This window comes from Theropithecus gelada, unplaced genomic scaffold (genome assembly GCF_003255815.1).
Source record: "Theropithecus gelada isolate Dixy unplaced genomic scaffold, Tgel_1.0 HiC_scaffold_15875, whole genome shotgun sequence".
NCBI classification, from domain to species: Eukaryota; Metazoa; Chordata; class Mammalia; order Primates; family Cercopithecidae; genus Theropithecus; species Theropithecus gelada.
In genome coordinates, this window is record NW_020257631.1 from 442,739 (window position 1) to 468,218 (window position 25,480).

The following is a 25,480-nucleotide window of genomic DNA, read 5'->3' on the forward strand; positions in this document are numbered from 1 at the left end:
CAGAATATGCTTTATTCTTTTTTCTTCAGGTTGGTGAACGCAGAAAACATAAAAGTGGCAAAAACAAGTTTAGAGCCAAAACATTTGCTTCACATAGACACCACCAAAGTGTGATCACAACGAAAAGTTAACCAATATTTTTCCAGTTCCAAAAGCACATCTGTCTCTCTTTCCCATAAAATGTTTGATATGTCTGATTTAACTTAGCCTTAAGGTTCTTTCTTCTGCTCCTTATAAAGAGGTATTTTTCTTTCACTGCTATTTCCCTGAAACACTGAACTTCTCTCATAATTTTAAATTAAAGCCTTTTTGCTTACTTCTTATCCCTTTTTAATGTGATCAGTTCCATTTTCCATTATCCCTGCCCTTAAAATTTTAATAGAATGAGAACTAGCATATATTGGCAAAATTTGAAACATGCCCAATTTTAGAGGGGAGGGAGGAAACAAGGTTAGCTTTAGAACCAGTAGAAATACAGTAAAACAACCAGTTTCCTCAAAACAAACAAGACCAAAAAAATCATAATGAAATTTGTGAAATAGGGGACTGAAAATATGGAAGATTTTTTTCTGGATCTCGTTGATAACATAAAGCTTGTTACAATTTTTCAAACATAGTGAATGTTTTAGAATGTGAACATTTCCCAATCTTCTGAAGTTTCTGTCTACCTGAGGTTAAATCCTTTGAAAGACTCCTCTACAGCAACAGTATTGAAGAATTTATTAGAGAAACTACAGTGAACTCTTGCCTTATTACTCAGTTAATCCTGATCTATATTTAGAGAGTGGTGCCAGCCAGGTTGAGGCTTCAAAGGAATGAGCACAAATATTTACCATATCCTGTGCAGTAGAGTTTTGGTGATTGAAATGAAAATTCATCTTGGAAAATATCACTGAAGTTATAGTATAAGCAAATCTCAGCAACCTTCAAATGGATAAATAGAAAGTTAACAAGAAAAGTGATGAGGGATTCTCAGTATTCCAAATGAAAGAAAAGGGACAACTCAGATTTAGGAGTAGGAACCTTGTTCATTTAAAAGGCCAATACATTCAGGCAGGCAGTGTCTTAAAAAGAAGGTTGACTAAATTCAAGAAAATTACAGGGCTCCCAACATCAGTTAAAAATGTGGACATGTACACATATAACCAGCCCTTCTGACAAGGCTGTCCTGATTTTAATGGGTAAATGCCTCAAGCTGCCCAGACTTTGGTATCCCATTGATGGGAGTCACTGCAAACAACTTTGTTGTTCTAGTATAAATTATCAACCTCCAACTAGGATTTGTTAACTATGAATTTTTAAAAATCCTTTGTGTGGGTTTAGGGTCCTAGACTTGTTTGCCCTGGAGTTCATTCCTGGTTCTTCTTTCCCCTCCTCTGGTCCATATCACAGGGACGCTAATCCCTGCAAGCTGCATTTCCAAGCTTCCTTGCCAGCTGGTTGCCAGCTGGGTTTGAATGGGAAGCTGGAGGAGGACAGTGGAGAGCTGGAGGGTGGGAAAAGCTAGGATGTTCCCCGCCACACTGCCACACTCCAGCTCCGGCCAAGTGACCCATGACCTCTGACCCTGTGCCCCGGTATCACAGCCTCTTTCCTTTAATGTTCTATTTTGGAGTCATAGTGGCTTCATCCTTTTGAAAAATAACTGTCCCTTTTTTGGTTTCTTAGCTCTGTTCTCACCTGTTTTACAAATTTATTGAATTAAATTATCCCTATGTTAAATACTCAGAGCAGTTTCTGTTCTGATTGGAGCCTGAATCCATATATCCCTTTGACAGGCATTACTGGACCGTATACATGGAAAATTCAGTCATTCCTTGAATTCCTTTTACTAGGAATTCTTGTTTTAAATGTGCTACTTAGAAGTGCTAATAAAGGATTCAGTCCTTAGAAAAGCAGGATAAAACCTAATACACTTTAAAAAATCAATTTCTCATGGGCATAATATTAAAATTATAAACACAAAATATTACATAACTTCACATAAGTCAGAACAGGGCAAATACATAGCTGAGGCTGAGACATAAATTTCACGCCAATAAGAAGGGTGGCATATAATACCTGTCAAGGCTTAATTTACATCACACATTTGTGAGGCCTACTCATTCACTAGCTTGTTTGCCAATGGTCTCCGCCTCCTCAGATCTTACAAGAGAGAAGGAGAGAGAGAGAAAGAAGAAAACACCTACATTACTAATTTGAAACCTTATTATATATGTGATTCCTTGGAATAATATTTTGAAATCTACATCATGTCCTGTATTTTTCTTCTCCCTATATTTTCTGCTATTGCTTCTCTCCTCCCTCTCTACCCCTGTAAGCAGATCTCCTGCTGGGTGTTCACTGTCCCAAGAAGAGGTAAAAGTAAGTGCATACAAAAATGGTCTATGAATATTTCTGGCTTTGTTTTATAAAATCCTAAATTCTTAAGAAAAAGAATCCAGAGTATCTGGGAGAAGCTTCAAAGGGGAAAATATTTTTCTGAAACTGTAAAAAGGATCTCCATGGGCACGTACAAGGGGACAGAGACAGAATGATTAGGTTTCCTGAGGGAGAAACAAGGAACTAGAAGCTGATATTGGGGAAGTAGCCCAAGAAAGAAGAGGCCCGGGGTAGACTTAACAAAGGAATCCCAAGAGGTTGTGGTTTTAGCATCCAGGTGTGTCACGGGAAGACAAATCATCACACAAATACTACCTAGACCTCACTCATCTGTACTAGAGATTGCACTAGTTCTTCTTTCCATTGACTGGTCTTCACCCCAGGGAGCCAAAGTGACTGGTCAGGACTTGTACGGGAGCCATCAGGAGGGATCTCTGTGTTTCTTTGTTCTCTGTACTTGAACAAATGTAAATTGCCACCACAGGTCACGAGCCTGCTGGAGAACAGTGCCAACACGGAGAAAATGGATCCAAGAGATGAAGATGGAGAAACTGGGTGCTGAAGACCTTTGAGCTATTTTGGAGCTAGACTGATCACTGGACTCTCAAATCATATGAGTAAATTTGTTCTCTTTTAGGTGAAGTTAGCTTGGATTGAATTTTCTGTCATTTGAAATGGAAAGAATCCTAATTAATACACTAGCCTCTAATACCTGTTCAAAGCCTTAGTGGGGCATAGTAAGTACAGAACTTACCTGTTGACCAATATCAGTGCATACACATATGATACCAATTTATTAACTTTACTGCTACTGGGCCAAGGAAAGGGAGTTGTAATATTATCACACATGTGGCATGTCAGAATCAAATTGGAGTACCCACTTTTGTTTAAACTTCTAGGGAGGATGGAACTCTTCTTACCACAGACATATTAAACCCTCTTATCACCACTACAGAAAATTCAGCAGTCAAAGCAGGAGACATGAAACATAAAAGGCTTTGTTCCCTGTATATCTTCCACCGTTTTATTGCTGCACCCCCACCTCTAGCTTTTACTCCTAGTTAACTAATAGTTGTCCGTGCTGCTTCATGCATTAGTACCTCTTCTCTAGCTCTTTTCTTAGGCTGGAATGTACTTCCTAGTACTGTCTACCCTTCTAGGCCCAGCTCAAGTGCCCCAGCCTTTGTGAAATGTCTTGTGTTTTGTTTTCTGTTTTTTGTTTTTTTGAGACACGATCTGGCTCTGTCACCTAAGTTGGAGTGCAGTGGTGCAATCTAGGCTCACCACAACTTCTGCCTCCCAGGCTGAAGCCATCCTCCCACCTCAGCCTCCTGAGTAATGGGACTACAGGCACTCGCCACCACACCCAGCTAATTTTCATATACTTTGTGGTGATGTGGGGTGTCTCACCATGTTGCCCAGGCTGGCCTCGAGCTCCTGGGCTCAAGTGATTCACCCACTTTGGCCTCGCAAACTGCTGGGATTACAGGCATGATCCACCATGTCCGGCCCCCTCTTCTGTGAGACTTTTTGTTTTACCTAACAATGACACAATCCTGCACTTCATACCTCCCACGCACGTACTCTAAAATGGATCATTTACTTGTGTCACACTCTGTACATCCTCCTATTTCCAATTTCTTCTTGTTTATTTCTCTAGCTCTTCTACTACTAGACTGAGCTCCACAAGGGCAGGAATTCTCTCCAACTCATCTTGGAACTTTTAGGGACCTGGCCATTAAGCTATAAATAATTATGCCTAGTGGAAATAATCAAATACATTAAATGAATGGCTCTGGAAGCAGAGAGATTCATACATTTTTATAGGTGGGAACTTAGAATTCACCTAATCCTGTGAGGTAAAATATGTTTCGCAGGAATAGCAAAATTATAGATTCTATAAGAATAAATATTTTAATTTCATCAGAATTCATCACATGATAGCATTCTGTATTTTATACTTGCATAAGTATAGTAATATATCACAAAGTTTAAGAATCCTTATTCTTTAAATTTGTCTGTCTTCTTTTTCTAAGTTAAAGACCTTCTTTCTATTCTCTTTAAGCATTTTATTCTCTATATATGTCAGATTGCTCCCCAGACCTACACACTGTTTATGATTACATAATGTTTTATTATAGCCAAGAACCCAAACATTAGTTCAAATAGTAAATAAATTCAGATACCTTAAAGAGCCGAGCTAAATATAACTGAAAAAAATAACTCTCCACCCATTTTATGTGAACACACACACGTACATACACACACATTCATATCCACGATCTTTAGTAATCCCACAATTTCAACATCTTTGTGTAGGAAGGCAGTTGCTGTCGCATGAAAAGGTTACAGATGGATCCTATTTCTTATAGACCTGAAGGAATCTGGGCACGCTTAGAAGCAGGAGAATGAATATTGTGGAAATAGACAATAATCTGCATGAAAATATATCCAGTTATCTCCATTTAGGATTGACTCAGTTCAAAATATGTTATATTTGGAGAGATATTTTTCTTTTTTAGTGTGAATTATCTTTGGTGATAATTATTTGCCCTTGAGATATATATGTAAGTAGAATCCCATAGATGATCAAGAAGAATTAGGTGGCAAATCTTCATTGCTACCAATGGGCAAGAAATGGAATGAAAACTCTACAGAGACTGTGCTATGAGAGAGTTTTTCTGTAGCATTATTTTAGACTGCCTACCTAAGACTTTGGGAAAGGTATTGCTAAACATAATGTCCTGTGGGTTGCGCTGATTGAGAAAGGGGGCTGGACCCTCCATGAGATAAACTGCCATAAAGTTGTAAAGATACATACCATAGAGAAAAGAGGAAAGATGCTTTTGAAGAGGAAAGTACATACACAATAGTGGACCTTGAGACAAGGAAGCCTGACTAGCAATCAGAGTATACTTTTAAGGGCATCTCTGTGAAAATCTTCAGTTTTTTGCTCTTCTTTAACTACTGGGAAAGTTTTATTTAGTGCAAGGGTCCCCAACCCCCAGGCCACAGACCAAGGCCTAACAGTCCGTGGACTATTAGGAACCAGGCTGCACAGCAGGAAGTGAGCAGCAGGGAAGCCAGTAAAGCTTCATTTGTATTTACAGCCACTCTCCATTGCTGGCAGTAAGGCCCGAGCTTCACCTCCTGTCAGATCAGCAGCAACATTAGACTCTCATAGGAGCACAAGCCCTATTGTGAACTGTGCATGCGAGAGATCTAGGTTGTGCACTGCTCATGAGATTCTAATGCCTGATGATCTGTCACTGTCTCCCATCATCCCCACATGAGACCATCTAGTTGGAGAAAAACAAGCTCAGGGCCCCCACTGATTCTACATTATGGTGAGTTGTATAATTATTTCATTATATATTACAATGTAATAATAATAGAAATGAAGTGCACGATAAATGTTATGTGCTTGAATCATATGAAACCATCCCCCCGACCCCAGGTCCATGGAAAAATTGTCGTCCATGAAACCAGTCCCTGGTGCCAAAAAGGTGGGGGACTGTTGATTTAGTGGACAGTTTTTACCAACGTAGGGAAGTGTAACCTTCTGCACAATGTTGTGACCCCAATGGCCTACTAGGGAGAATTCTGGCAAGTAGCAGGGAAATGTGCAGCAGCCTGCAGAGGAGCATGGAGGAAAATGTGGACTATAATTGAGCTATGGATGCTCAGATAACTCAGGAGCAGGTGGGGAAAACAAAACACAACAGCAAAAAAAGCAAAAACTTTGTTCTCAAGGGTATCAGAGCTTCCTGTCAATTCTACCTTTAAACACCACCCACACCTGCCACTTCTACCAAAGGGAAAAAAAGTGGCCATTTCTTTCCTCTTCCTTTAACTTTCTTTGTTTCTTACCTGGACTTTGGCAACAATACCTATGTTGCCTCTTTTTTTGTTTTGTTTTGTTTTTTGAGACGGAGTCTCGCTCTGTCGCCCAGGCTGGAGTACAGTGGCGCTATAGTGGCTCACTGCAAACTCCGCCTCCCGCGTTCATGCCATTCTGCTGCCTCAGCCTCTCAAATAGCTGGGACTACAAGGCGCCCACCACCACGCCCGGCTAATTTTTTGTATTTTTAGAGAGACGGGGTTTCACCATGTTAGCCAGGATGGTCTCGATCACCTGACCTCGTGATCCGCCCGCCTCAGCCTCCCAAAGTGCTGGGATTACAGGTGTGAGCCACCACGCCTGGCCCCAACCTATGTTGCCTCTTATCATCAGTCTCTCCCTCCTTGCCCTGGCCTGTGCCTACTGAACACCTTCCTTGTGGTTATCTTTCTAAAGAGCCCTGAGGCCAGTTGCACTGGCTCATACCTATAAATCCCAGCGCTTTGAGGGGCTTAAGAGGGCAGATCACTTGAGCAAGGAATTCTAGATCAGCCTGGGCAACATGGAGAAACCCTCATCTCTACAAAAAATACAAAAATTAGCTGGGCGTGATGGCATGTGCCTGTAGTCCCATTTACATGCTGATGTAGGAGGATTGCTTGAGCCGGGGGTCAAGGCTGCAGTCAGCCGTGATCTCACCACTGCACTCCTGTCTAAGCAACAGAGCAAGACCTTGTCTCAAAAACAAAACAAAATGAAACAAAAACAAAGAGCCCTGGCTCATTTCCATTCCCAGTGTTCTGCCAATACCACCTGTAAAAACTTTTCTGCCTGTTTATTGGCCTCAGTATTTCTATTGAAAGCTGCTCCTCTCGTTTGAAGATTTAGGTATTCAAAGCTAGTGAATTAGGCCTTTTGTAGAACCATTAAAAATGTGTTATTTTGTTCAATTAAGAAGTGCCATTAAAGTCATTTGTCATGCTAAGAGGATTCCATTTAAAGATTTACCCATTTAAAAATTACCGAAGTTTTCAATATTGAGACAGATGGTACCACAGTAAAAGCAGTGATGTCCGTGAAAAGCTATCAATTTTGTTTGGGAAAGTAAATGTTCATATAGTGATCAATAAGGCTTGTAGGATATGCATCTTTAATAATTCTGTAATTCTGTCAGATATTTCTGGTCCTAGATGAATCTGACTGAGGAGAGATGGTAATATGGCATCTGATAGAGAGCATGGTGAGGTTCATGAATGCAAATTTTGGACATAAATGATTTGTTCTGACACATTAGTTGTAGAATTCATGGGCAGGACTCTTCATCTCTGCACCATATCATCATAGTGACATCATGGTCTTTATGGCACACACAGCCCACTTAAATTTCTGAAAAGTAGTTATTTATGGCATTTCCAAAAATCTTCTGTGAAATTAAGTTTATGCCTGAATTTCTAATATACATAATGGACAGAGTTATGAATACATAGAAGAGAAATGAAGAACCTAACAACATCCTCTGTATCCATGCCATTGTAAAGGGACCCAGCCATAGCTTTGAAATCTAATTGGAATTCCTATTATCCCTCTCTTTTCGTATCTCTGGTCTATGTTGATCGAATGGATAGCATAAAGCTGGTATATAGAGTCTTGTCCTCATCTGTATCATAGAGAACTACATGACAGATGTCTTCATAAATATCATTGATATAAGATATCTCCTATATCAACAATGACTTTTAATACATTCAACTTTGGTATTTAGTTTACATGCCTTACATTCAAGAGCTCTTCATCCACTGCTGCCCACATATGCTGACAACTGTTCTGATCCCAGCAGGAGTAACAGATTTTATTTCTTAAGCATTGCAGAACTACGACCAAAGTGTTATTATTAGATGAAAGATCCTCATACTGGCTTTGCAATAGAGAAAAAAGAAAGAATTGAGATGAAAATAATCTAGGCTATTTAAAAATGCCCCACATTTTCAAAATTGTAACTGAATTTGATTTTCAAAGGCAACATATTCAAATGCTCAAAATTCAAATGATACAAAATTGTATACAGATAATAATTTCTTTTTTTTTCCAGGTGTAAATCAATCAATCTATCTATCTATCTATCTATCTATCTATCTATCTATCTATCTATCTCTCTATCTACCTACCTACTTTAAGTTCTAGGGTACATGTGCACAACGTGCAGGTTTGTTACATATGTATACTTGTGCCATGTTGGTGTGCTGCACCCATCAACTCGTCAGCACCCATCAACTCGTCATTTACATCAGGTATAACTCCCAATGCCATCCCTCCCCACTCCCCGCTCCCCATAATAGGCCCCGGTGTGTGATGTTCCCCTTCCAGAGTCCAGGTGATCTCATTGTTCAATTCCCACATATGAGTGAGAACATGCGGTGTTTCGTTTTCTGTTCTTGCGATAGTTTGCTGAGAATGATGGTTTCCAGCTTCATACATGTCCCTACAAAGGATACTAACTCATCCTTTTTTATGGGTGCATAGTATTCCATGGTGTATATGTGCCACATTTTCTTAATCCAGTCTGTCACTGATGGACATTTGGGTTGATTCCAAGTCTTTGCTATTGTGATTAGTGCCACAATAAACATACGTGTGCATGTGTCTATAGCAGCATGATTTATAATCCTTTGGGTATATACCCAGTAATGGGATGGCTGGGTCATATGGTATTTCTAGTTCTAGATCCTCGAGGAATCGCCATACTGTTTTCCACAATGGTTGAACCAGTTTACAATCCCACCAACAGTGTAAAAGTGTTCCTATTTCTCCACATCCTCCCCAGCACCTGTTGTTTCCTGACTTTTTAATGATTGCCATTCTAACTGGTGTGAGATGGTATCTCATTGTGGTTTCCATTTGCATTTCTCTGATGGCCAGTGATGATGAGCATTTTTTCATGTGCCTGTTGGCTGTATGCATGTCTTCTTTTGAGAAATGTCTATTCATATCCTTTGCCCACTTTTTGATGGGGTTTTTTATTTTTTTCTTGTAAATTTGTTTGAGTTCTTTGTAGTTTCTGGATATTAGCCCTTTGTCAGATGGGTAGATTGCAAAACTTTTCTCCCATTCTGTAGGTTGCCTGTTCACTCTGATGGTAGTTTCTTTTGCTGTCCAGAAGCTCTTTAGTTTAATTAGATTCCATTTGTCAATTATGGCTTTTGTTGCTGTTGCTTTTGGTGTTTTAGACATGAAGTCCTTGCCCATGCCTATGTCCTGAATGGTACTACCTAGGTTTTCTTCTAGGGTTTTTATGGTATTAGGTCTAACATTTAAGTCTCTAATCCATCTTGAATTAATTTTCGTATAAGGAGTAAAGAAAGGATCCAGTTTCAGCTTTCTACTTATGACTAGCCAATTTTCCCAGCACCATTTATTAAATAGGCAATCCTTTCCCCATTTCTTGTTTTTCTCAGGTTTATCAAAGATCAGATGGCTGTAGATGTGTGGTATTATTTCTGAGGGCTCTGTTCTGTTCCATTGGTCTATCTCTCTGTTTTGGTACCAGTACCATGCTGTTTTGGTTACTGTAGCCTTGTAGTACAGTTTTGAAGTCAGGTAGCATGATACCTCCAGCTTTGTTCTTTTGACTCAGGATTGTCTTGACAATGCGGGCTCTTTTTTGGTTCCATATGAACTTTAAAGCAGTTTTTTCCAATTCTGTGAAGAAAGTCATTGGTAGTTTGATGGGGATGGCATTGAATCTATAGATTACCTTGGGCAGTATGGCCATTTTCACGATATTGATTCTTCCTATCCATGAGCATGGAATGTTCTTCCATTTGTTTGTGTCCTCTTTTATTTCACTGAGCAGTGGTTTGTAGTTCTCCTTGAAGAGGTCCTTTACATCCCTTGTAAGTTGGATTCCTAGGTATTTTATTCTCTTTGAAGCAATTATGAACGGAAGTTCATTCATGATTTGGCTCTCTGTTTGTTTATTACTGGTGTATAAGAATGCTTGTGATTTTTGCACATTGATTTTGTATCCTGAGACTTTGCTGAAGTTGCTTATCAGCTTAAGGAGATTTTGGGCTGAGATGATGGGGTTTTCTAAATATACAATCATGTCATCTGCAAATAGGGACAATTTGACTTCTTCTTTTGCTAACTGAATACCCTTTATTTCTTTCTCTTGCCTGATTGCCCTAGCCAGAACTTCCAACACTATGTTGAATAGGAGTGGTGAGAGAGGGCATCCCTGTCACGTGCCAGTTTTCAAAGGGAATGCTTCTAGTTTTTTCCCATTCAGTATGATATTGGCTGTGGGTTTGTCATAAATAGCTCTTATTATTTTGAGATACGGTCCATTAATACCGAATTTATTGAGAGTTTTTAGCATGAAGGGCTGTTGAATTTTGTCAAAGGCCTTTTCTGCATCTATTGAGATAATCATGTGGTTTTTGTCTTTGGTTCTGTTTATATGCTGGATTATGTTTATTGATTTGCATATGTTGAACCAGCCTTGCATCCCAGGGATGAAGCCCACTTGATCATGATGGATAAGCTTTTTGATATGCTGCTGGATTCAGTTTGCCAGTATTTTATCGAGGATTTTTGCATTGATGTTCATCAGGGATATTGGTCTGAAATTCTCTTTTTTTGTTGTGTCTCTGCCAGGCTTTGGTATCAGGATGATGTTGGCCTCATAAAATGAGTTAGGGAGGATTCCTTCTTTTTCTATTGATTGGAATAGTTTCAGAAGGAATGGTACCAGCTCCTCCTTGTACCTCTGGTAGAATTTGGCTGTGAATCTGTCTGGTCCTGGACTTTTTTTGGTTGGTAGTCTATTAATTATTGCCTCAATTTCAGAGCCTGTTTTTGGTCTATTCAGGGATTCAACTTCTTCCTGGTTTAGTCTTGGGAGAGTGTAAGTGTCCAGGAAATTATCCATTTCTTCTAGGTTTTCTAGTTTATTTGCGTAGAGGTGTTTATAGTATTCTACAGAGAATAATTTCTATGGTATCTTTGTTCCCCTGCCATCCAACTCTTTCCAGTCTAAACCAATGTTATACAATGCTTGTATTTTCTCACAGAGATAGTCTGTGTATATAGAAGCACATATATGCTTGAGTATGTATCTTGTCTATTTTCTTTTAAAACTTCTCTTGGGGATAGTATAAGCACATAAAGAGCTTTTAAATTTTTTTCTGGTTACATACTCTTCCATTGCAAGAATGTACATAATATATTTCAGTACCAAGTAGATGGACACTTAAGTTGTTTCCAATCTTTTGCTAGGACAAAGGTATCCTTGCACCTATATCCTTTTGCTTATGGGTAGGTATATTTTTGGAATACCTTCTTAGAAATAAAATATGTTATTAGTTACGTATTGTCATTTTTAAGGAAAGTCTTTTATTCCTTTTTAACTGTGATTTTGAAAATTCAGAGAGATAAAAGGATAAAATTTGGAAAAATCAGTCTTCCTCATACTCCTTTTGCCCAACTACACTTTTCCTTTCCCCAGGAACAAATATGTTACCACCTCATTTATATCGTTTTAGAGATTTTATACACACATACACAGACACATAAGCTTACACATATGCCCATGTGCACACATGAAAGTTCACATAGGATAATTTAATTTGTTTGTGCAAATTTGTGTTTTCTTCTGCATCGTAGTCTACAAAAATCAGAAGGTTCTTCCCAAGTTGCTGGCTGAAATGGTTCATTGTAACCACTTAAGATAGAAATATATTTATTGCTTCATGTGTCATAATCATTTAACATGATAAAATAAATTCCACCAGTTTTCTCTATACACATCTGTTCTGTGTGGAGGAAAGGGAGCTGTAGAAAAATAGCCCTGCACTGTACTTAGCCCCCAAATTTCTAACAAGATCCAATCTAGATTTTCTCCTGTATGCCTGGTAAAGAACAGGCGCCCTGTAATCCTAACCTTCCTCTAAGGATTCCCTTCCCCTTTCTCTTGTGAGGGATATCTTGTTTCCTCCAACCCATGTAACCCTCTTTTTCTTCATGTTCTTTCTGTCTCTCTGTCTCCCTACACCCCCTTACATGCATTCTCACTTTCAGAATATATCTTCCAATAACCTCAAAGTAAGCAAGAGTGTCTGGGAAGTACATTTTTTGAGATATTGCATTGCTGAAAATCCCTTTCTTCTCCCAACCCACCACTCCCGCCCCCCAACCGCCATCTGATTAATAATTTGGCCAATAATAAGAGTTCTAGGTTGGAAATGTATAGGCATTGCTCCAGTCTTACTGTCAAATCCAATGACATTGTGATCTGTGATCTCCTTCTTCTTTTTTTCAGTTTGTCACCCAGGCTGGAGTGCAGTGGCATGATCATGTCTCACTGCAGCTTGACCTCCTGGGATCAAGCAATACACCTAACCTCAGCCTCCTGGGTAGCAGGGACTACAGCCCTGCATCACCGTGCTTGGCAATTTTTTGCATTTTTTGTGGAGACAAGGTTTCTCCATGTTGCCCAGGCTGGTCTTGAACTCCTGACCTCAAGTGATCCGCCCACCTCAGCCTCCCAGAATACTGACATTGCAGATGGGAGCCGCCCTACCTGGCCCTCATTGTGATTTCTGACTCAATATTTTTCTCTCTGGAAAATTTCATGATCTTCTCTTTGTCCCCAGTGATATGCCTTAGTGTGATTTTATTTTTATCCATTGGTCTTTCAATCTGGAAACTAGAGTTTGGGGAATTTTCTTAAATGACTTCACTAATAATTTCCTTCTGTATGTTTTATTTTTTTCCCTTTCTGAAATTCCGTTTTTTTTTTTTTTTTTTAAATGATGGACCTCCTGGACTGGGCCTCCAGTTTTTCTGTTTCTTCTCTATTCTTTTTCATCTCATTTTGTTTTTGCTAGAAATTTTCTCAATTTTATTTTCCAACTTACATTCTTAATATATTCAAAATTTTATTTATTTTTAATGTGACAAACTACACATAAAATTTGCCATTTTAATCATTTTTGATTCAGTGGCTTATTAAGTACACTCACATTGTTGTGCAACCATCCCTACCATGCATCTCCGGAATTTTTAATCTTCCCAAACTGAAACTCTGTACCAATTGAACAAAAACTTCAAATCCCCCTCTTCCTCAGCCCCTGGCAACCAACATTATATTTTCTGTCTCTATGAATTTGATTACTACTCTATATAACTCATGTAAGTGAAATCATATACTTTTTGCCCTCCTGCAACTGGCTCATTTCATTTAGCATAATGTCTTTAAGATGCATCCATGTTGTCGCATGTGTCAGAATTTTCTACCTTTTTTAAAGGCTGAATAATATTCCACTGTGTGTACAGTTGGGCTTCCATATCTGTGGGTTCCACATCTAGAGTCAACCAACCCCAGGTAAAAAATATTCAAAAAACAATGACATCTGTAGTGAACATGTAAAGATTTTTTCTTGTCTCTCTTCCCTAAACAATACAATATAGTGACTAATTACATAGCATTTACATTGTATTAGGCATTATAAGTAATCTAGAAATTGTTTAAAGTATATTGGAAGATTGTGTAGTTTATATGCAAATACTATGCCATTTTATTTTTTATTTTAATTTTTATTATTTGTTTTTTAGAAATGAGGTCTCTCTCTGTTGCCCAGGCTGGAGCACAGTTTAACAATCATATTAATAGTTTACTATAGGCCAGGCACAGTGGCTCAAGCCTGTAATCCCAGCACTTTGGGAGGCGGGCGGATTGCCTGAGGTCAGAAGTTTGAGACCAGTCTGGCCAACATCGTGAAACCCCGTCTCTACTAAAAATACAAAAGAAGAAAAAAATAGCCAGGCGTGGTGGCATGTGCCTGTAATCCCAGCTACTCGGGAGGCTGAGGCAGGGTAATTGCTTGAACCAGGGAAGTGGAGGTTGCAGTGAGCTGAGATCACACCACTGCACTCCAGCCTGGGTGACAGAATGAGATTCAGTCTCAAAAAACAAACAAACAAACAAACAAACAAAAGTTTACTATAGCCTCAACTCTTAGGCTCAAGTGATCCTCCAGCCTCAGCCTCCAGTCCAAGTAGCTGTATCTACAGGTGTGTACCACTGCGTTTGACTTACACCATTTTATATAAAGGACTTGGGAAACCATGGACTTTGGAATCCTTGAGAGATCCCTGGTAACCAATTCCCCCATGGATACCAAAGGACAAGTATATCACTTTTTTTTATTCATTCATTTGTTGATAGACACTTGGGTGGCTTCTGCATTTTGGCTGTTGTAAATAATGCTGCAACTAACATTGATGTATCATAGTTTTATTTGTACTATTATATATATATTTTTTTATTTTTTGAGAGTTCTCTTGTTCTGTGTTCCATTTTTATACTTTTCTCTTTTATCAAAGCTGTAATATATTTTCTTAGTTCTCTAAGGATATGAATGGTATGTACTTAAGATATGTGTGTGCACATTTTAAAAATTTATTCAAGTTGCATTTGATTGTTTACTTTGGTCTCTCTTTCCATGTTAGAAGTTTTCATCAGATTTCTTGTAATTCTTGATTTTCTGCTCTTCAGAATGAAAACTGAAAATCTGATTGGGAGTTCTGCATGCCTGTGAGGCTCAGTAACCTTGAGCTTTACTGCAAGATGAACTGGGAAGACTGTGGGTAGCCTTGTTAGCAGTATGTTGATGCCTTTCCACTTAGGCTGGTCAGGTTACCAAAGAAAAATCTACCTATCTCCTCCCTCAAGGGTAGAGATCCGGCTCTAGAGATGGAGTGTCCTGGGTTCCGAGTGTGGAAAGGGGAATAAGAGAATGTTTTCAATAGAATATTCAGGTCTTCAGACATTTGTATCCTTCCTCAGTCCAGAAGCAGTACCGTACACTTTTCCAGAAAATAAAACCACAGACTTATGACCAAACTGGGAGAGTCAATCTCCTACTGGCATGGAGCTGGGAAAGACAATAAGGAGATGACTATGTCTGAGTCAGCTTTCACCTACTCCTTCCTATTTTAGCAGTGGTCATCCTTCCTTCATTTTCAGTTCCAGAATTATCTTGTCTTACCATTTCTTGAAACTTTTGAAGATTCTCTTGTATTAATGGAGATGCTTCTCAGTTTTCACCATTACCAACTTGGTTTCCACTCTCTGGGGTATGCAAAGGCAGTCAGGTTTCATTCATCTCCTTTTCAGTTTTCAAAACTCTGTTGTTATTATCTCCTCTTGCTGTCATCCTTTTGTGTCTTCAAAAAAAAATTTCAAGATTGCTTTAACAGAATTTCCCGAAGTGGTGGTGGTGAATATTGTGCAATCCTCACTCTAACTGAGCTGGTATAGCACAGTTCATGCTTGGTGGGAAAAGAGGTAAGGATCTTCTTGATTACCAAACTTCCAGTAGATTTAAGAATTTAGAATTTAGTTTTATGCCATTAACTTAATGTTGTCTTATTGAAAATTTTCTCATTTCCTCATCTGAAGGTAATATCTAGAAATTGGCTTGTTTCTCTGTAAGGAAGACTTTAAAGTTTGGCTTTAAATCATATAAAGTACCATTCTGAAAAGCCAATTGACATGTCAGCAGTTAAATCTATTTTTTAATGTAAAATTTGCTTATAGATACTCTACTTAAGGAATCACTGAGAAAATTGTAGTTACTTGTGATGAACTTTAAATTATAAAGGAGGGCCATGCAAGGTGATTCACGCCTGTAATCCCAACACTTTGGGAGGCCAAGGTGGGAGGATGGCTTCAGGTCAGAAGTTCAAGACTAGCCTGGGGAACCTAGAGAAACCCCATCTCTACAAAAAAAAATTTAAAAGTTAGCCAAGTGTGGTGGTTTTTGGCTGTAGTCCCAGCTACTTGGGAGGCTGAGGTGGGAGAATTGCTTGAGCCCAGGAGGTCAAGACTGCAGTGAGCCATGGTTGCACCACTGCACTCCAACATGAGCAACAGAGCAAGACTCTGTCTCAAAAAAATTAATTAAAACAAGATAAATGATTTGGATTATTTGGTCCCCATTTATTAAAAAAGGACTCATCTAGGAGGTCTTTTTGAAAAATATATTATTTGAGATCATTACAATTGGTCAAACTCAAGTAGTGTTGCAATAATCAAATGAACCTGCAAGAAAAAAATAAAAATAAAATGGCACCTGGTTATTACCCAGATATATCTGTTCTCTCTGCTTCATTTTAGTCATAGCTATTTAATTTCCTGAAACAAAAAACAAACAGATTTTTCACTAATGTCAGTACTGCAGAGCTAGCACAGGACAGAAGAGCCAGCTGTACTCGATTTCATCTTATTCATCATCAACAAAATTGGCAGCTAAGTTCTGATTTCAGAGCCTTTATGGTTAATGATGATGTACAAGCTGTGCTTGATTTTCAGATACAAGACTGATCTTACTTTGCTGACAGAAAAATCTATTTTTGATATGTAAATTGAACAAATTTGATGCAAAATTATTGATGTAGGATAAACGCAGATCATGAAGATACCATTTTTAGACTCATCTCTAACCCTAAAACCATTTAGCTTTTATTATTATTATTTACATAATTCCTACAATTATTAGTGTTACAATGATGGTAACTAAACATTTAACTAAAATTGCATTTACGTTTTATGAATGAGTCATATATTGATAACTGTTATACTCTTAAGAATGTGATTGCAATAAAAAGAAACAACAGAACTAATTAGTAATTGATTATATTAGCAGCCCTGTTCTGGGTATAATGCTAATTCAGAACCATGTTACAGGTGATCATGGGTAAAATCTAACATTATGTAAAGAATGCTGGAGTAAATAGGTGTGAAGGAGAGAAAAAAATGCTTCCTTGATTATAAACTCTTTGACAATGGATATTACATCTCAGTCCCTGCTTAGGGAAGCTACTACACTTTTAAATTCATACAAGTTTATTTGATTTTACTTGCTAATGGTATACCATTGGATTTTTTTTCAGAGGCAGCAATATTGGTCTTATGCAAAATTATATAGCGATAATATCTTGTCTTAGCTTTTTTTCGTCTTGTCTCCATTTAGGAGTTCCCACCACAGATACTCGGGTCTTTTATGCTGCCTGTTTCTTGAAGGTGTTACTCCCTACCCACCTCCTGCTCAAGTTTGCCTCTCCCTTATTCCATACCTGTTATTCCTTAACCTTATCAAAACTTACCTGTTCTTTATCCCATTCTTTTAAGATTTTGCAAGGGCACACAAGTTAAGAGCCTAAAAGTATTTACTTTTTAAAATGTTTTCCTTTTAGGAATATAGATTTGCATTTTTAAGAACTCTTGAAGACCTATTGCCAGCAGTCGAAATGTCACATCTTTCTGTCAAGAATGGCAAAAATCCATATTTTACAATAACTGGCTTTTACTTATTGATTCTACACAGCTTAAAATCTGTGTTTCTGAAGCATAATGAGAGAGGGATTAAGATCAAGGGCTTTGCAATCGGACAGACCTAGTTTTGAAACTAAACTCTATCCCTTACTAGCTGTCAGTGATGATTTACTTACCTCTAAGATGGGACAATGGTACCCACTTCATTGGGTTGTTGTGAGATAAATTCATTAATGTTAAGTAATATGAAAGGTCCAATAATTATGAACGCTATTATTATTTATATAATTGAAATTATATAATTCAAACATTTCTATAATTGAAACATTGCTTTTTATTGGTCTCAAATATAGGTCATATATATTTACATATAGGAATATTTACAAAGGAATTCCTATACAAAGGAAATGTAAACCTAAGCAAACCAGGGATATGTAAAGCATCAAGCCTTATTCAGCTTTGTTTCCCCAACAGTGTGTAGCACAGACTTTGTGTATAATCACTGCTAAATCAATGTAGAATTTTCTTCAGTCACCGTGAAATGTGTTTGATAGAATATACATTTCCTATAAAGCAGAAATAGCTCCAACAAAGAAAAAAGATTTACACACTAATGTACTTCAGTTGTATTAAATCATTCATGTGTTTTTCTTCAGTTAAAATCAAATGAAGTATTCTCTTGAAAGATGGGTCCATTTCTTTTGTCATCACTATAACAGGAATCTCACAAGTTATAAGCAATAAACCACTATCCTAGGACCTAATTTACTATCAAGAAGAATATTAGATACCTTCAGATCACTAAAAAAGTGTGCCAAATTGTACTCCAGGGGGCTAAAAGAGTTCATGTCTTCCTATAAATTACAACCTTGCTTATTATCAGGAAATAATTTAAACATTTGAAGAAACAGTTTTAATAATACCAACAAAACAATGTCATTAAACAGCAGTTTTTATAATATCAACAGCTTACTATTAAGCTGTTTTAATAATATCAACAGAATATCAAATTAGACCAAAAATGTGGACCAATTTGGTAGGGGATAATTAGTGAGATGAGAGTTAAAAATCTTTCAGAAATGGGGGTGAATACCTTTTATTTAAGAATCATTAAAACTGGGCATCCAAGAAGCCATCTTCAAGTGCAAAGTTTACTTAGCATTTGAAGTAAATTCAATCCAGGGATCTGTTAAAACTGTTAATACAGGTTGAGTTCAAGCCTCTGTCATAATGACTGACTAGTGACTCTAAGTTTGTCTGGTGCAAAACACCAGTCTCTCAGAGAGACAATTTGATGTCTCACAAAATCTAAAAGTCTGCTTGATTGAAAGCTGTAGAATCATTTTTAAATATTAGAGAAAGCCAAATTAACCTCCTTAGTGATTGCATTTTAGGATATAGACCTGGACTGAGTATGAAAATCTTGCCTGTTCCCATATTTACTAGTGCTTGTGTCTTCCTTCTTTAGAAACCCCAAGTGTCTGTACCTTGCCCTTTCCCTCTTAGTTGTAGTCAACTGATTGGAGTCAATAATACTGAGCATCCTGGGAAAGAGATGGTCCCAAGCCTCTAGATGAGAGCCGCATCTTGTGTTACACTGGGGCCTCTCAAAAGCAGATATTCTCACCAAAATTTCTGCTCCTGGTCAAGAAGTCACAGCAGTTCCATGTCAAGGTCTTTTTTTTTTTTTTTTTTTTTTTTTAAATCCCTGGCTTTAAACATCTGGGAGCAGCAGATGTTTGGTAGTTTCACAGCTTCCTTCTTAAATGGGCAATCCTCCTTCTCCAGGAAAGTATCAAATACTCCCATTTTGATCATGTTTTTGCTTTTTACCTCACTGATCATCACAAACCCAAACTCCATCACCAGCTCTGTTTATTAAAGAGTCAAATCAGCCAAAGTGAGTCCACTGCCCATTTTTGTAAATAAAATTTTACTGGAACACAACTATATCCACTTCTTTACATATCATCTATGGCTGCTTTCACTCTAAAAACACAGAGGGTTGGTTTTAGCTCAAGCAGTTAGACTCTCCTCATGCTAGACTCTCCATCTGTCCAGTCTCCCCGCTGGGGTCCAAGACCCACAGATGCTTACTGATTCTTTTAAAAATTAATAAATAAATAAAAATTTGTAAAGTAAAAGGCAGAGTTGAATTCTTGAAACGGAGGCCATATGACCCACAAAGCTTAAAGTAATTACTATTTGTCCCTTTATTTAAACAATATGCTGACCCCTAGCCTAGACATTCATTCTTGCACTACTATGTATATCTACTCATCTGACCTACTCTTTCACTTCTGCCATCCCAACCACTTCCACTCAGCCATCTACAGCTGACAGTCCATCATCAACAAATGTGAACGCATCCTCAACATCATCTTGAATGTTCCCTTTCCTTTCTTGCTCTAGGTAAAACCTGACTGTGCCTTGTTGAAATCAATTCTGTTGCAGTTATACGTGGTGCAATCTGTTCTTCTTTTGTATCCTACCTAACCAGACCCAGCTCTGCGGTGAGTGCTTTTCTTGTTCTCCAGTGCCATTTTCAGACCTATTGTCTTCCTGCATCCTTCCACGCCCCAGGCTCTGTTAAAGTTGTGCCATCAGAGTTTTTTGGGTTTCTGTAAAGATAAGATCTCACTATGTTGCCCAGACTGGTCTTGAACTCCTGGCCTCAAGCAATCCTTCTGCCTTGGATTCCTAAAGTGTTGAGATTATGGACATGAGCCATCACACCTGGCTCTGTGCCATCAGACTTTGGCACCTACTCCCCTTCCTTGTTCCTGTCATCTAGAGAATTCAGTTAACTTCATTCTTTGATAAATTTAGCACCTGACTCATTGGGGCTTTTTTCATGATTATTCTGATGTTATTCTCACTCACTTCCTTTTTCCTGATTTCAATGCCCACTCAAATAATACATCTAATACCTTAGACTCCAGTTTCCAGATCTTTCCACCTTACAGTAGAATGATGTTATTCTTCACCCATCATCAGCTGCCCACTCCTATCAAAGGTCATACTTCTGACCTTGTAATCATCAGTAAGTCCATCATCTCCAATAACTCAAGTACAAGCATCCCATTCTTTTGACTATTGTCTTCTATCGTAAAAGCTCACTAAACCAAGAATATCTATACAAACAATATCTTGCCTTTATTAAGACTTTCTAATCTGTTGAGTTTATGACTGAATCACTATCAATCTGTCCTCTTCAGGTACTCCCTTCCTTATCCACCCACCTTAGATTCTGTAATACATTATTAAGCCACTGTTTGATAACACCCTTCACTCCCTTGCCTGTGCCACCCTCCTTCACCTTAGCTGAGCTGCAACCTTCTTATACCCAGTGGTCCCCATGCAGCAACACAACTGAACACTGGTAAAGACAAAAAAATTATGCTTGCTAGCATCACTTTAAATCCTGGCTATAAATCTCAAGTGGGTAGTCAAGAGCAATCTTATTATCCTGTAGGACTTTTGCATTCCCACTTTCCAAACTGATAATTTCACCTCATGTCTTAACTCCTTAAATCTCCTGACCAATTTTACTGTTCATACTCCAAGCTTATATCATAAATCGTTGAGAAAATAGAAGTAGTTTGATAAGAATTCCCTCACCTTTCCAATCAAATATTATCTACCCTCCTCACTCTATACCTATTATCTGCCTGCTCAATTTATTGTAGAGCAACTATCTCTGCTGCTGTCACTGGCACACCCTCTGGTTTTACTCTGGAATTCATGCCCCCTCACCTTATTAAAGGTTTTGTTTCTCAATTCTCTGCTCAGTCTTCCCTGAATCATAATTTCTCTTCCCAATCACTCCCATTGTCATACACCAGTTCTAATAATCTCTTTCTTTTTTTTTTTTTTTTTTTTTTTTTTTGAGACAGAGTCTCGTTCTGTCGCCCAGGCTGGAGTGCAGTGGCCGGATCTCAGCTCACTGCAAGCTCCGCCTCCCGGGTTTACGCCATTCTCCTGCCTCAGCCTCCCAAATAGCTGGGACTACAGGCGCCCGCCACCTCGCCCAGCTAGTTTTTTGTATTTTTAGTAGAGACGGGGTTTCACCGTGTTAGCCAGGATGGTCTCGAGCTCCTGACCTCGTGATCCGCCCGTCTCGGCCTCCCAAAGTGCTGGGATTACAGGCTTGAGCCACCGCGCCCGGCAATAATCCCTTTCTTAAGAGCGCGCGCGGGCGCGCGCGCGCACACACACACACACACAGACAACTAAAACAATAATAATAATAGCAAAGAGTCCCTCACTTCACCTTCCATCCTCTTCCAGTGGTCTCCTGTGTCTCAGCTTAAATGTTTTCCCAGAGGAGTATTCCTTGTCCACCCATTTAAAAGTAGCAGCTCAGTTACTTTTTATCATATTATTCAATTTGAAGTCTCTTCATTGCATTTATCACTCTCTTATGTATATATATGTTAATGTTTGTTTACTGTTTTTCTCCACCTCCCCCCATATTACATAAGCTCTGGGAGTGCAAGTGTCTTCTGTCTTTTTGCCTTTGTATTCTCAGCCCACATGGCAGGCAAAGAAAGTCCTCAATAATAATCTTTGACTGAGTGAATGAATGAATGAATGAATGAATGATTGTGTGTGTGTGTGTCTACAACTAGACCATAGGATTCACCAGGGCAAGGACTTTGTGTCTTATAAGTCTTTGTAGTTGGTGTTTAATAAACACTTGTTGCATGAGTGAGTGAATCATTGCTCTAAATGAGCAATAATCTAAAGATAAAAGTTATTAACATGATGTTCCACTTTTAAAATTTGCATTGGCATTTTTACTTTAACAAAATCAAAATGATTTCTTTTAGGATTCTACTAATTCCTTTTAAACTGGTGCTAATTTGTGTGACTTATCCATATGCATCTAAATTAATTTTTCTAACTTTAACTAGAGCTTATAAATAAATAAGTATACATATATGTATGTAGATGGATGGCTATATATACACCTACCCACACATATATAAAACATATGTTAGTCCTGTTCTAAGGATCTGCCAAACTTTCTTGGTAAGACTTGCCAATTGCAATCATGTGACAGGATGACAGTTCTCTTCTCTGGGAGAAGTCCAGACTTCCAGTGTCTGGGACAGAAATAATGTAGACCAAGAAACATATATAGCTGATGATGGATGATTTTTGGCTCTCATAATGTGAGGTTTGGTCTTCTTATTGGGAGACTATGAAAATCATTAGATCAAAAATTATTTTTATTTCTACTCAGCTGAAAGAAGTTTTCCTTCTAGTATTTCTGTATGCAGGCATACTGCAAAGACAATTTGCTTGGTCAATATGGGTTTATACTAAACTCTACAACTCAAAGACAGGATGAGATCATTTTGCCAGTGTAGCTGTCTTATTTTTATTGGCATAGTAAGTATGTGTCCAAATATACACCAATTATAGATGTTTTCCTGTTGTCAGTAATATGGTACTGTTTAAAAGTGACGATGTTTTCACTCTCAGGCAAAACTGATTCTGAGGACATGACAGGGATACTTCCTTCAGTGATTGCATTTATGCACACAGAGGAAGTTAACAGTTAGGAATGCTTTCAGTTGTAAGCAACAGAATAATTAGCAGTGCTTCAACAAATTGGGGCTCAGTAGCGCAATGACATAAAGAGTGCCATCTCTGCACTCCATTGACCTTCCTGTCAAAGTCAAATGATGGCTGCAGCGCAAAAGTGTCCTAGCACACCTGTCCTAGCAAGTGTGCTTTTGCCAGGTCAGGTGTGCTAGAAGTAGGAGGTGGTGTGGACAGGTGAGTTTCTCTTTGTGCTGATATTCTCTTATCAAGGAGTTAAAAACCCTTCCTTGGACTCCTCCAACAAACTTCCCTTTACATCTTATTGCCTCTCCATTTGTTCCATGACAGTTCCTACACCAGCTGCTGAAGTTACCCTTCCTGAGAACTAAAATGCTTGCCTGATTTCTGAACAAATGGGGGCTCCACTTGAAAGGGTGGATAGGGGAATGGTTTTTGTGATGGCAAGGAATACAGCCTGCCACAGCGGGCTAACAGCCACACTCATGAGGTTTCATGGAGATCATGCTTATGTTGAATTCAAACAGAAGCTGACAGGTAGTAAAGTTGAGAAAGTTTGAAAAGGCAGAGAGAGAGCTGCTTCTGCAAGTGTGTTGAACAATCAGAGGCAAATAGTTCGTTACAGCTGGGCATTCTGTACATGTAGATTAGTGAGAGAAGACTGCAGAGGTCAGAAGACCCCCTGCCATAAAGACAACGTGGAAGCAGGGAGTCAAGTTCTTATACCTTTGGGCATTCATTCTGAAACTGCTAAAGGAGCAAAAAAATATCTGCCTGGGTTTTCCCTCCATACATGACTGAGAAAATCTAGACATTTCTCTATATTAAAGACAAAGGAGAGAGCAGTCATTACTTAGAATGTCTTGTGCTTGCGTGCACATGCGCACTCTCTCTCTCCCCCTACCTAAACCTTGCCTGGGGAGTTTTCAGCATTTTGCAAAGCTGGATTGTACTCAATGGGTTATAGAGCCCCAGAAGATTTTTCAGCTACACTTCGCCTACTAAAACCTTTGGAGAAAAGAGGCTGAATGCTTGCAGTGAAACTAGTCCTGCTACCCTAATCATTGTTTTTTGTTTTTTTTTTTTTTTTTTTTTTGAGGCGGAGTCTCGCTCTGTCACCCAGGCTGGAGTGCAGTGGCCGGATCTCAGCTCACTGCAAGCTCCGCCTCCCGGGTTCACGCCATTCTCCGGCCTCAGCCTCCCGAGTAGCTGGGACTACAGGCGCCCGCCACCTCGCCCGGCTAGTTTTTTGTATTTCTTAATAGAGACGGGGTTTCACCGTGTTAGCCAGGATGGTCTCGATCTCCTGACCTCGTGATCCGCCCGTCTCGGCCTCCCAAAGTGCTGGGATTACAGGCTTGAGCCACCGCGCCCGGCCCCTAATCATTGTTGATCAGGCCAAGAAATCAGTAACTGAACCCAAATTTGTTCTAATAAGAACTCACCATATTGGGTAATGACAAACCAACAAAATTAGATCTCCTCACCTTAAGAAGGTAAACTGGATGAGAGACGGATGCTAGAAATGTCAGTAGCAGAAGCAAGGTGCAGAGCAGGGAGGAGAGAGGGCAGAGGGAAAGAGCTAGAGAGAAAAAGAAAAAGAGGGAAAGTGAACAACAGCGGGGCTCTGGAAATTAACATAATAAGTCTCTGGCCGTTGGAAACTGAGGAGGGAAAAAGAACACAAAGTGTCAATCAACTCTCAGACAATTCTTTAGTGACATGGACCATATTATCATGATTATCATCAGCTCATAGGATTCATTAAATCTATTCCCAAAATACAATCTAATATTCTCCAAAGGAATATAATATATTCAAATAAAATTATTGACAAAGGTTACAATCGTAAATTATTTTTTATCCGGTTCAATTACTCCCCATCTTCCAGGGAAGTCTCAGGTTGAGGTCTTTGGAAATAGTCATGCCACTGTTGCCTCTTTGAATTTATGGTTAATGGCTCAGAGAGAAGTCTTTTCTTCCCTGGGTAGTTCTGAATAAGAAAACAATAGTCAAACCTGAATGTAATCACTGAGGCAACAAGAGAAAGAGAAGTAATGTTTAGTTAACAGAACTGTAGACCGGAAGAGACAGGATTCATGGATCTGCCAAGGTGAGGAGTACAGCCTGAAAGGCAAATAGAAGCAGATTGGAGAACGGAAAGAAACTTCTGGAGAAAGCAGGCAAAGGGACCTGTTCCAGTGGAAGCACACTTTATGTCTCCCAGAATAGAAGTTCCCCATCCTGGCTCCCTGTCAGAATTACCTGCAGTTCGTTTCAAAAAACACATTTCCAGACCTTGCTCAATTCCTGCTGAATCAAAATATGACTTTTTATGCGGCTGGCCTGGC

The 25,480-nt window shown here is 38.9% G+C and overlaps 1 protein-coding gene across 1 annotated transcript in view; it reads left to right on the forward strand.

The window, feature by feature from the left end:
• The window catches only part of LOC112617063 (glycerol-3-phosphate dehydrogenase, mitochondrial), a 247,956-nt gene that overhangs the window by 2,542 nt on the left and 219,934 nt on the right, over positions 1 to 25,480 (forward strand). Inside the window, exon 2 of the mRNA XM_025373795.1 lies at positions 19,971 to 20,071. The gene's annotated coding sequence lies outside the window, so the exon portion shown is untranslated. The remainder of the gene's footprint in view (positions 1 to 19,970; positions 20,072 to 25,480) is intronic.